Raw genomic sequence first — 12,585 nt, forward strand, 5'->3', positions numbered from 1 at the left:
CCTTCCTTAGACTAAGGAGGGAAGTAAGAGGTAAAGGAATTGTTGGAGAGGAAGCTGTGGAAGAAGATCTAAACGTTATTATGGAGGAAGAAGTTCATAACCATGTTAAAGAAGGTGCTGGTAACCATGTTGGGTAGGAGAGAAGAGTTTAAGGCTCTTTCATCGACCCAAACCCAAGAAACTGTGGAAGTAGCATCCTAAAACCAACCATTCATGCCAATAATTTTGAGTTAAAACCGCAACTCATCACTTTTGTTCAAAATAATTACTCATTTGGAGGAAGTACCCAAGAAGACCCCAACCAATATCTAACCACATTCTTGAGAATATGTGATACTGTGAAGGCCAATGGTGTTCACCCTGACACCTACAAACTGCTTTTGTTTCTCTTTTCTCTCAGGGATAAAGCAGCAAAGTGGCTAGAGTCCTTCCCAAAGGAAAGTTTGGCAACTTGGAAAGAGGTGGTGAATAAGTTTTTGGCGAGATTCTACCCTCCCCAAAGAGTCAACAGGTTGAGGGCTGAGGTACAAACATTTAGGCAGCAAGATGGAGATACTCTCTATGAAGCATAGGAGAGATACAAGGAGCTGACAAGAAAGAGCCCCCCCGGACATGTTCAACGAATGGGTACCGCTGCACATTTTCTATGAAGAATTGTCACAAGAATCAAAGAAGGCCTTAGATCACTCTTCAGGAGGCTCTCTCAATAAGAAGAAGACAATTGATGAGGCCATAGACATCATAGAGACTGTGGCCAACAATGAATACTTCTATGCCTCTGATAGAAACACAAATATAGGATTAATGAAGTTGAATCCCAAGGATGCATTTCTAGCTCAAAACAAGTTGATCACTGATAAACCCCAATTTTGTGGTTTATCTTGTGTTGATTTTAGGGGATTTTATCATCTTTTCTCACATTTATTCAATGAAATAGCATGGTTTTGTGGTGCACAAAATTGCGATCATCAACAATGGCGCCAAAGACTTGGTGCTCTCAAACGTGAATCACACTTTGTCACAACTTTGTACAACTAACCAGCAAGTGCACTGGGTCGTCCAAGTAATAAACCTTACGTGAGTAAAGGTCAATCCCATAGAGATTATTGGCCTGAAGCAAGCTACGGTCACCTTGTAAATCTCAGTCAGGCGGATTCAAATAGTTATGGTGAATTGATAATAAAAATATAAATAATATAAACTAGGATAGATATACTTATGTAATTCATTGGTGAGAATTTCAGATAAGCGTATAGAGATGCTTTCGTTCCTCCTAAACCTCTGTTATCCTGCTATCTTCATCCAATCATTCCTACTCCCTTCCATGGCAAGCTGTATGTAGGACATCACCGTTGTCAATGGCTACATCCCATCCTCACTGTGAAAATGGTCTAATGCGCTGTCACTGCATGGCTAATCATCTGTCGGTTCTCGATCATACTGGAATAGGATTTACTATCCTTTTGCGTCTGTCACTATGCCCAGCACTCGCAAGTTTGAAGCTCATCACAGCCATCCCTTCCCAGATCCTACTCGGAATACCACAGACAAGGTTTAGACTTTCCGGATCTCAAGAATGGCCGTCCATGGGCTCTAACTTATACCACGAAGATTCTAATATCTCGGACTCGGTCCCCTGTATTAGATACCTAAGAGATACTCATTCTAGCTTGTTTGCATGTAGAACGGAAGTGTTTGTCAGGCACGCGTTTGTAAGTGAGAATGATGATGAGCGTCACATAATCATCACATTCATCATGTTCTTGGGTGTGAATGAACATCTTAGAATAGGAATAAGCTTGAATTGAATAGAAAAAACTAGTACTTTGTATTAATTCATGAGGAACAGCAGAGCTCCACACCTTAATCTATGGTGTGTAGAAACGCTACCATTGAAAATACATAAGTGATAATGGAGTTCATTGGTCTCGGCCCCAGAGGGGAACCGGAGTAACCAAGCCTTTGAATACAATAATAAAAAGTCCTATTTATACTAAACTAGTTACTAGGGTTTACAGAAATGAATAAATGATGCAGAAATCCATTTCCGGGGCCTACTTGGTGTGTGCTTGGGATGAGCATTGAGCTTTACATGTGTAGAGGCTTCTCTTGGAGTTGAACGCCAGTTTGTAACCTGTTTCTGGCGTTTAACTCCACTTTGCAACCTGTTTCTGGCGTTTAACTCTAGAATGCAGCATAGAACTGGCGTTGAACGCCAGTTTGCGTCATCTAAACTCGGGCAAAGTATGGACTATTATATATTTCTGGAAAGCCCTGAATATCTACTTTCCAACACAATTGAGAGTGCGTCATTTGGAGTTCTGTAGCTCCAGAAAATCCACTTTGAGTGCAGGGAGGTCAGAATCCAACAGCATTTGCAGTCCTTCTTCAACCTCTGAATCTGATTTTTGCTCAAGTCCCTCAATTTTAGCCAGAAAATACCTGAAATCACAGAAAAATACACAAACTCATAGTAAAGTCCAGAAATGTGATTTTTATTTATAAACTAATAAAAATATACTGAAAACTAACTAAATTATACTAAAAACTATGTAAAAATAATGCCAAAAAGCGTATAAATTATCCGCTCATCACAACACCAAACTTAAATTGTTTCTTGTCCCCAAGCAACTGAAAATCAAATAGGATAAAAAGAAGAGAATATACTATAAATTCCAAAATATCAATGAAACTTAGCTCCAATCAGATGAGCGGGACTAGTAGCTTTTTGCCTCTTGAATAGTTTTGGCATCTCACTTTTTCCATTGAAGTTCAGAATGATTGGCATCTATAGGAACTTAGAATTTAGATAGTGTTATTGATTCTCCTAGTTCAGTATGTTAATTCTTGAACACGGCTACTTTATGAGTCTTGGCCGTGGCCCTAAGCACTTTGTTTTTTAGTATTACCACCGGATACATAAATGCCACAGACACATAACTGGGTGAACTTTTTCAGATTGTGACTTAGCTTTGCTAAAGTCCCCAATTAGAGGTGTCCAGGGTTCTTAAGCACACTCTGTTTTTGCTTTGGACCTTGACTTTAACCGCTCAGTCTCAAGTTTTCACTTGACACCTTCACGCCACAAGTGGTTAGGGACATCTTGGTTTAGCCACTTAGGCCAGGATTTTATTCCTTTAGGCCCTTCTATCCACTGATGCTCAAAGCCTTGGATCCTTTTTTATTACCCTTGCCTTTTGGTTTTAAGGGCTATTGGCTTTTTCTGCTTGCTTTTTCTTTTTCTTTCTTTTTTTTTGCCATTTTTCTTTTCTTTCTTTTTTTTTCGCAAGCTCTTGTATTCACTGCTTTTTCTGGCTTCAAGAATCATTTTTATGATTTTTCAGATTATCAAATAACATGTCTCCTTTTTCATCATTCTTTCAAGAGCCAACATATTTAACATTCATAAACCACAATATCAAAAGACATATGCACTGTTCAAGCATTCATTCAAAAAACAAAAAGTATTGTCACCACATCAAAATAATTAGACTAGTTTCAAGGATGAATTCGAAACCATGTACTTCTTGTTCTTTTGTAATTAAAACATTTTTCATTTAAGAGAGGTGATAGGTTCATAGGACATTTATAACCTTAAGGCATAGACACTTAGACACTAGTGATCATGTAGTACAGACACAAACATAAATAAAACATAAAGCTCAAAAATCGAAAAACAGTAAAATAAATAGACAAGGAGATTAAGGAATGAGTCCACCTTAGTGAGGGTGGCGTCTTCCTCTTCTTGAAGAACCAATGGTACTTTTGAGCTCCTCTATGTCTCTTCCTTGCCTTTGTTGCTCCTCCCTCATAGCTCTTTGATCTTCTCTAATTTCATGGAGGATGATGGAGTGCTCTTGGTGCTCCATCCTTAGTTGTCCCATGTTGGAACTTAATTCTCCTAGGGAAGTATTCATTTGCTCCCAATAATTCTGTGGAGGAAAGTGCATCCCCTGAGGCATCTCAGGGATTTCATGGTGAGGAATTTCCTCATGCTCTTGTTGAGATCCATGCTTTCTTGTTTGCTCCATCCTTTTCTTAGTGATGGGCTTGTCCTCTTCAATGAGGATGTCTCCCTCTATGTCAATTCCAGCCGAATTGCAGAGGTGGCAAATGAGGTGAGGAAAGGCTAACCTTGCCAATAGAGGACTTGTCAGCCACCTTGTAAAGTTCTTGAGGTATGATCTCATGAACTTCCACTTCCTCCCAAATCATGATACTATGGATCATGATGGCCCGGTCTTTAGTAACTTCAGACCGGTTGCTAGTAGGAATGATTGAGCGTTGAATAAACTCCAACCATCCTCTAGCTACAGGCTTAAGGTCCAGTCTTCTCAATTGAACCGGATTGCCTCTTGAGTCAATTTTCCATTGAGCTCCTTCTACACATATGTCCATGAGGACTTGGTCCAACCTTTGATCAAAGTTAACCCTTCTAGTGTAGGGGCGTGCATTTTCTTCCATCATTGGCAAGTTGAACGCCAGCCTTACATTTTCCGGATTGAAATCTAAGTATTTCCCCCGAACCATGGTGAGCCAATGCTTTGGATTCGGGTTCATACTTTGATCATGGTTCCTAGTGATCCATGCGTTTGCATAGAACTCTTGAACCATTAAGATCCCGACTTTTTGAATGGGGTTAGTGAGAACTTCCCAACCTCTTCTTTGGATCTCAAGTCGGATCTCCGGATACTCATTCTTTTTGAGCTTGAAAGGAACCTCAGGGATCACTTTCTTCTTGGCCACAACTTCATAGAAGTGGTCTTGATGGACCTTTGAGATGAATCTCTCCATCTCCCATGACTCAGAGGTGGAAGCAATTGCCTTTCCTTTCCTCTTTCTTGAGGTTTCTCTGGCCTTAGGTGCCATCAATGGTTATGGAAAAACAAAAAGCAGTGCTTTTTACCACACCAAACTTAAAATGTTTGCTCGTCCCCGAGCAAAAGAAGAAAAAAAGAAGGAGAAGAAGAAGAGAAAGGGAGAGAGGGGTGTATTCGGCCAAGGGGAAGAAGAAAGGGTTGTGTTGTGTGAAAATGAAGAAGGAATGAAGGGTTGTGTTGTGAGTGGTGAAGAGGTGATGGGGAAGAGTGATTGAGTTGATTGGTGAAGGGTATTTGGGGAAGAGAGTTATGAAAAGGTGTGAAGAGGAGAGAGAAGAAGTGGTGGGGATCCTGTGGGGTCTATAGATCCTGTGGGGATTCTGTGGGGTCCACAGATCCAGTGGGGCCAAGGACTTAACATCCCTGTTCCAATTAGGCGTGTAAAACGCCCTTGCTGTGCAATCCTGGCATTTAACGCCAGACTGCTGCTTGTTTCTGGCGTTAAACACCCAAATGTAGCCTGTTTCTGGCGTTTAACGCCAGGTAGATGCTTGTTTCTGGCGTTAAACGCCAGCTTGGTGCTTGTTTCCGGCGTTAAACGCCAGACAGATGCTTGTTTCTGGCGTTTAAATGCCAGAATGCTCCTCCTCCAGGGTGTGCTATTTTTAATGCTATTTTCATTCTGTTTTTGATTTTTCAGTAGTTTTTGTGACTCCACATGATCATCAACCTAATAAAACATGAAATAACAAAAAGAAAATAAAATAGATATGATTAAATAACATTGGGTTGCCTCCCAACAAGCGCTTCTTTAGTGTCAATAGCTTGACAGTGAGCTCTCATGGAGCCTCACAGATAATCAGAGCAAGGTTGGAGCCTCCCAACACCAAACTTAGAGTTTGAATGTGGGGGGTTCAACACCAAACTTAGAGTTTGACTGTGGGGGCTTTGGTTGACTCTACAGAGAGATAAGCTTTTCATGCTTCCTCTCCATGGTTCCAGAAGGAGATCCTTGAGTTTTAAACACAAGTTTGTCCTCATTCAGTTGAAGGATCAATTCTGGCGCTGAACGCCTAAAATGGGCAGTATCCTGGCGCTGAACGCCCAGAACAAGCATGGTTCTGGCGTTCAACGCCAGAAATGGCAACAAATGGGCGTTGAACGCCCAAAATGGGCACCAAACTAGCGTTGAACGCCCAGAGTTGTGTGCAAGGGCATTTTGCATGCCTAAATGGGTGCAGGGATGTAAATGCCTTGACACCTCAAGATCTGTGGACCTCACAGGATCATCTCAGGATCTGTGGACCCCACAGGATCCCCACCTTCCTTCCTCATAATCCTAGTTTTTTCCACATCTTCTTCTTCATCTATTCCTTCTTCTTTTGCTCGAGGGCGAGCAACATTCTAAGTTTGGTGTGGTAAAACAATTATGTAAAGGATCTATAGCTCAGTGGTAGAACATGTGGCTGCAAATCAAGAGATCCCTGAGATACCTCAGGGGATGCACTTCCCTCCACATAATTATTGGAAGCAACTGAGGATAGAAATACCAAAAATCACTAGGAATCAAGCCACAAAGGCAAGGAAGAGACATAGAAGAGCTCAAAAACATCATTGAAACACCATCATCACTAAGGTGGATTCATTTCTTGCTCTTATTTCTTCTGTTTTTCATTTTCTATGTTATGGTGCTTATCTATGTTTGTGTCTTCATTACATGATCATTAGTAGTTAGTAACTATGTCTTAAAGATATGAATGTCCTATGAATCCATCACTTCTCTTAAATGAAAAATGTTTTAATTCAAAAGAACAAGAAGTACATGAGTTTTGAATTTATCCTTGAACTCAGCTTAATTATATTGATGTGGTGGCAATGCTTCTTGTTTTCTGAATGTATGCTTGAATAGTGCATATGTCTTTTGAAGTTGTTGTTTAAGAATGTTAAATATGTTGGCTCTTGAAAGAATGATGACTAGGAGACATGTTATTTGATAATCTGAAAAATCATAAAAATGATTCTTGAAGCAGAAAAAGCCAAAGCTCTTAAAACCAAGAGGCAAGAGCAAAAAGCCAATAACCCATAAAACCAAAAGGCAAGGGCAAATAAAAAGGATCCCAAGGCATTCAGTTCATTGGTGAGCAAGGGAGGTTCATCTTCCCAAGTCTCATTACCAAATAATTTGGCATTCAGCTTCATGATTGCACCAAGGTACTTAGCAACTTGCTCCTCAGTAACATCTTCATTCTCTTCAGAAGAAGAATACTCATCAAAGCTCATGAAGGGCAGAAGGAGGTTCAATGGAATCTCTATGGTCTCTAGATGAGCCTCAGATTCCTTTGGATCCTCAGAGGAAAACTCCTTATTGGTCACTGAGCATCCCAGGAGGTCTTCCTCACTAGGATTCACGTCCTCCTCCTCCCTTGTAGGTTCGGCCATGATGGTCAAATCAATGGCCTTGCACTCTCTCTTTGGATTTTCTTCTGTATTGCTTGGGAGAGTACTAGGAGGAGTTTCAGTGATCCTTTTACTCAGCTGGCCCACTTGTGCTTCCAAATTTCTAATGGAGGACCTTGTTTCATTCTTGAAACTCACAGTGGCCTTAGATAGATCAGAGACTATATTTGCTAAGCTAGATGGGTTCTGCTTAGAATTCTCTGTCTGTTGCTAAGTGGATGATGGAAAAGGTTTGCTATTCCTAAACCTATTTCTTCCACCATTATTAAAGCCTTGTTGAGGCTTTTGTTGATCCTTCCATGAGAAATTTGGATGATTTCTCCATGAGGGATTATAGGTGTTTTAATGCTGGCGGAAATTGGCGAGTTAAGAATGATTATAAAATATATGTTGCAAGTATAGTTCTCAACCAACCAGAAATCCGCTTATCAATTTAGAAGGGTGTCACAGAAATTAAAATCAAAATACTGGGAGTATGAGTCCCAGGTCGTCTCCCAACGAGTTGCAGAAAAGTGTGCTATTTTATTAATCAGATGTTTTCAAAAAGGTTTGAGTTGAATGAAAGAAAATTAAATTAGAGAATTTATATAAATTTAAATAAAAGCCTTGACTGGGAGTTGATTAGCTGGAAGCCCTATTCTTGTTGCAGTACTCTCAAGATTAATTGATAATTGGGAGTTATTATGTTTAGTTGTCCCTTACTAAGTAAGGAAAAGTTAAACAAGTTGGAATGCTATTCTATCCACAAGTTCCAATCCGCTCTTGGGAGGATTGGTGTGAGTGACTAGAGAGCAATCCAACAATAAACCCAATTACAATCTTTCTCTTGAGCATCCCAACTCAAGGGTTTCTTTCAATCAACTCCCCATCATGTTAGGGAACTACTCGCTCATTGTAAATGAAGAATTCATAACATGAGAAAGGGAATTAAAGAAAGACATGATAAATAATGATCAAAAGATTAATTAAAAATAAAAGTAATTCTTGTATTGATAAATGCTAAAATAATCCAATGGTAAAATTAAGTAAATTAAGGAACATGGAAGAGTAAGTGATGAGCGGATAATTTATACGCTTTTTGGCATTGTTTTTAGTATGTTTTTAGTAGGATCTAGTTACTTTTAGGGATGCTTTCATTAGTTTTTATGTTAAATTCACATTTCTGGACTTTACTATGAGTTTATGTGTTTTTCTATGATTTCAGGTATTTTCTGACTGAAATTGAGGGACTTGAGCAGAAATCAGATTCAGAGGTTGAAGAAGGACTGCTGATGCTGTTGGATTCTGACCTCCCTGCACTCAAAGTGGATTTTCTGGAGCTACAGAACTCGAAATGGTGCGCTTCTTCCAATTGCGTTGGAAAGTAGACATCCAGGGCTTTCCAGAAATATATAATAGTAGATACTTTGGCCAAGAATAGACGACGCAAACTGGCGTTCAACGCTAGCTCTCTGCCTAATTCTGGCGTCCAGCGCCAGAAAAGGATCCAAAACCAGAGTTGAACGCCAGAAATGGCTCAAAACCTGGCGTTCAACTCCACAAATGGCCTCTGCACGTGGAAAGTTAAAGCTCAGCCCAAGCACACACCAAGTGGGCCCCGGAAGTGAATTTATGCATCAATTACTTACCCATGTAAACCCTAGTGACTAGTTTGTTATAAATAGGACCTTTTACTATTGTATTAGGCATCTTTTAACGCATGGTTCTTAGATCAGAGGGGCTGGCCATCTCGGCCATGCCTGGACCTTTCACTTATGTATTTTCAACGATAGAGTTTCTGCACTCCATAGATTAAGGTGTGGAGCTCTGCTGTTCCTCAAAGATTAATGCAAAGTACTACTGTTTTCTATTCAATTCATCTTATTTCACTTCTAAGATATTCATTCGCACTTCAACCTGAATGTGATGAACGTGACAATCATCATCATTCCCCATGAACGCATGCCTGACAACCACTTCCGTTCTACTTTCGATTGAATGAGTGTCTCTTCGATTTCTTAATCAGAATTTTCGTGGTGTAAGCTAGAATGATGGCGGCATTCAAGAGAATCCGGAAAGTCTAAACCTTGTCTGTGGTATTCCGAGTAGGATTCAATGATTGAATAACTGTGACGAGCTTCAAACTCGCGAGTGCTGGGCGTTAGTGACAGACGCAAAAGGAGGGTGAATCTTATTCCAGCATGATCGAGAACCGACAGATGAATAGCCGTGCCGTGACAGGGTGCGTTGATCATTTTCACTGAGAGGAGGGGATGTAGCCACTGACAACGGTGATGCCCTTGCATAAAGCCAGCCATGGAAAGGAGTAAGACTGATTGGATGAAGATAGTAGGAAAGCAGAGATTCAGAGGAACAAACGCATCTCTATACGCTTATCTGAAATTCTCACCAATGACTTACATAAGTATCTCTATCTTTACTTTTTATTAATTAATATTCGAAAACCACATAACTGTTTTATATCTGCCTGACTGAGATTTGCAAGGTGATCATAGCTTGCTTCATACCGACAATCTCCGTGGGATTCGACCCTTACTCACGTAAGGTATTACTTGGACGACCCAGTGCACTTGCTGATCAGTTACACGGAGTTGTGAACCATGGTCTTGGCATCATGTTTTTTGGCGCCATTTCCAGGGAAAGAAAGAGCAATGAATTTTACATAATTAAAGTGTAATCACGATTCCGCGTACCAGTAAGAGACAAGTAAAGAGAACGAACTAGAATGTCGAAGTCTTGGTGAGGTAATAACTCTTCTCAATATCCCAATGCAAAAACAATGAACATAACAAATCCTAAAAACTATGAATGTGTAGAGAGAAAACCTAGAGGAGAGAAAAACTAGATCTAAAAACTAAAACTATATGGAATGAATGTTTTTGTTGGTTTCTGCATGTTCTCTGGCTCTAGTCTGCTTTTCTGGGCCGAAAACTGGGTCAAAATAGGGCCCGAAATCGCTCCCAGCGATTCTGCAGATTATGCAGATCACACATGTCACGCGGTCGCGTCATCCATGCAGCCGCGTCATTTGGCTTTTTGCTTTGCCACGCGGTCGCGTCATCCATGCGGCCGCGTCACTCGTGCTATTCCATGCCGTGCAGTCGCATCATCCATGCAGCCGCATCACTGCGATTTTCTTTTGGACTGAGGCTTCCTAATCATCATCACAAGAGCAAGCTAGTTGTTGCCAATAAAATTTGCTGTTCTATGCATGAGAGGTATCTGCTGAAGCTTGGCTGGCCATTGGCCATGTCTAGTGTTTTGGACTGGAGCTTTCTTTGAAAGCTTGGCTGGCTAGTGAGCCGTGTCTAATTCCTGGACTGAAGCTTTAGACTAACAATGCAAGATTCCTGGAATCCATATTAAAAATTTTGGAATCCTTATTTTTCTTTTTCATATAATTTTCGAAAAAAAAAATCCAAAAAAATTAGAAAATCATAAAAATCAAAAATATTTTTGTGTTTCTTGTTTGAGTCTTGAGTCATGTTATAAGTTTGGTGTCAATTGCATGTGCATCTTGCATTTTTCGAAATTCATGCATTCATAGTGTTCTTCATGATCTTCAAGTTGTTCTTGGTAAGTCTTCTTGTTTGATCTTGATGATTTTTTGTTTTGTGTTGTATGGTGTTTTTCATATGCATTCTTGAATTCTTAGTGCGTAAGCATTAAAGAATTCTAAGTTTGATGTCTTGCATGTTTTCTTTGCATTAAAAATTTTTCAAAATTGTGTCTATGATGTTCATCTTGACATTCAAAGTGTTCTTGGTGTTCATCTTGACATTCATAGAATTCTTGCATGCATTCATTATTTTGATCCATAACTTTCATGCATTGCATCATTTTTTCTGTTTTCCTCTCTCATCATAAAAATTCAAAAAAACAAAAAAATATCTTTCCCTTTTTCTCTCATCAAATTCGAAAATTTGAGTTGACTTTTTCAAAAATTTTTAAAATCAAGTTGTTTCTTATGAGTCAAATCAAATTTTCAATTTGAAAATCTTATCTTTTTCAAAATCTTTTTCAAAAATCAAATCTTTTTCAAAATTCTTAGTTATTTTTTAAAATTCCAAAAAAATATTTTTCAAAAATCTTTTTCTTATTTCTATATCAAATTTTCGAAAATAACATAATCAATTAATGTTTTGATTCAAAAATTTGAAGTTTGTTACTTGCTTGTTAAGAAAGATTCAAACTTTAAGTTCTAGAATCATATCTTGTGATTTCTTATGAATCAAGTCATTAATTGAGATTTTAAAAATCAAATATTTTTCAAAACTAATTTCTAAAATATCTTCTTATCTTACCTTTTTCAAAAATTTGATTTCAAAATATCTTTTCTAACCTCCTAACTTCTTATCTTTTCAAAATTTGTTTCAACAAACTAACTAACTTTTTGTTTGTTTCTTAACTTTGTCAAAACTACCTAACTAACTCTCTCTCTCATTTTCGAAAATATCTTCCCCTTTTTCAAAATTTCTTTTTAATTTATTACTTATTTTAATTTTTAATTCTTAATTTTCGAAAATTACTAACATTTTTCAAAAACTATTTTCAAAAATCACTAACTCTTTTTCAAAAATTATTTTCGAAAATTCCTTCTCTCTCATCTTATTCTATTTATTTATTCATCTACTAACATCTCATCTCACATCTTAACCCTCCTCACAGTTGTGTTTCTTCCATTATATTACATTCTTTGTCTCCCCCTCTTCTTTTACTCACACAGAGATCCCTATACTGTGGTATAAAGGATCTCTATTATTATTATTATTATTTTTCTGTGCCCTCTTCTTTGTCATATGAGCAGGAGCAAGGATAAGAACATTCTTGTGGAAGCAGATCCAGAACCTGAAAGGACTCTGAAGAGAAAATTAAGAGAAGCTAAATTACAACAATCCAGAGATAACCTTTCAGAATTTTTCGAACAGGAAGAGGAGATGGCAGCCGAAAATAATAATAATGTAAGGAAGATGCTTGGTGACTTTACTGCACCTAACTCCAATTTACATGGAAGAAGCATCTCTATTCCTGCCATTGGAGCAAACAACTTTGAGCTGAAACCTCAATTAGTTTCTCTGATGCAGCAGAACTGCACGTTTCATGGACTTCCATCTGAAGATCCTTTTCAGTTCTTAACTGAATTCTTGCAGATATGTGATACTGTTAAGACTAATGGAGTAGATTCTAAAGTCTACAAGCTCATGCTTTTCCCTTTTGCTGTAAGAGACAGAGCTAGATTATGGTTGGATTCTCAACCCAAAGACAGCCTGAACTCTTGGGATAAGCTGGTCACGGCTTTCTTAGCCAA

This window comes from Arachis ipaensis, chromosome B2 (genome assembly GCF_059453495.1).
Source record: "Arachis ipaensis isolate K30076 ecotype BB chromosome B2, ASM5945349v1, whole genome shotgun sequence".
In the NCBI taxonomy this organism is placed as follows: domain Eukaryota; kingdom Viridiplantae; phylum Streptophyta; class Magnoliopsida; order Fabales; family Fabaceae; genus Arachis; species Arachis ipaensis.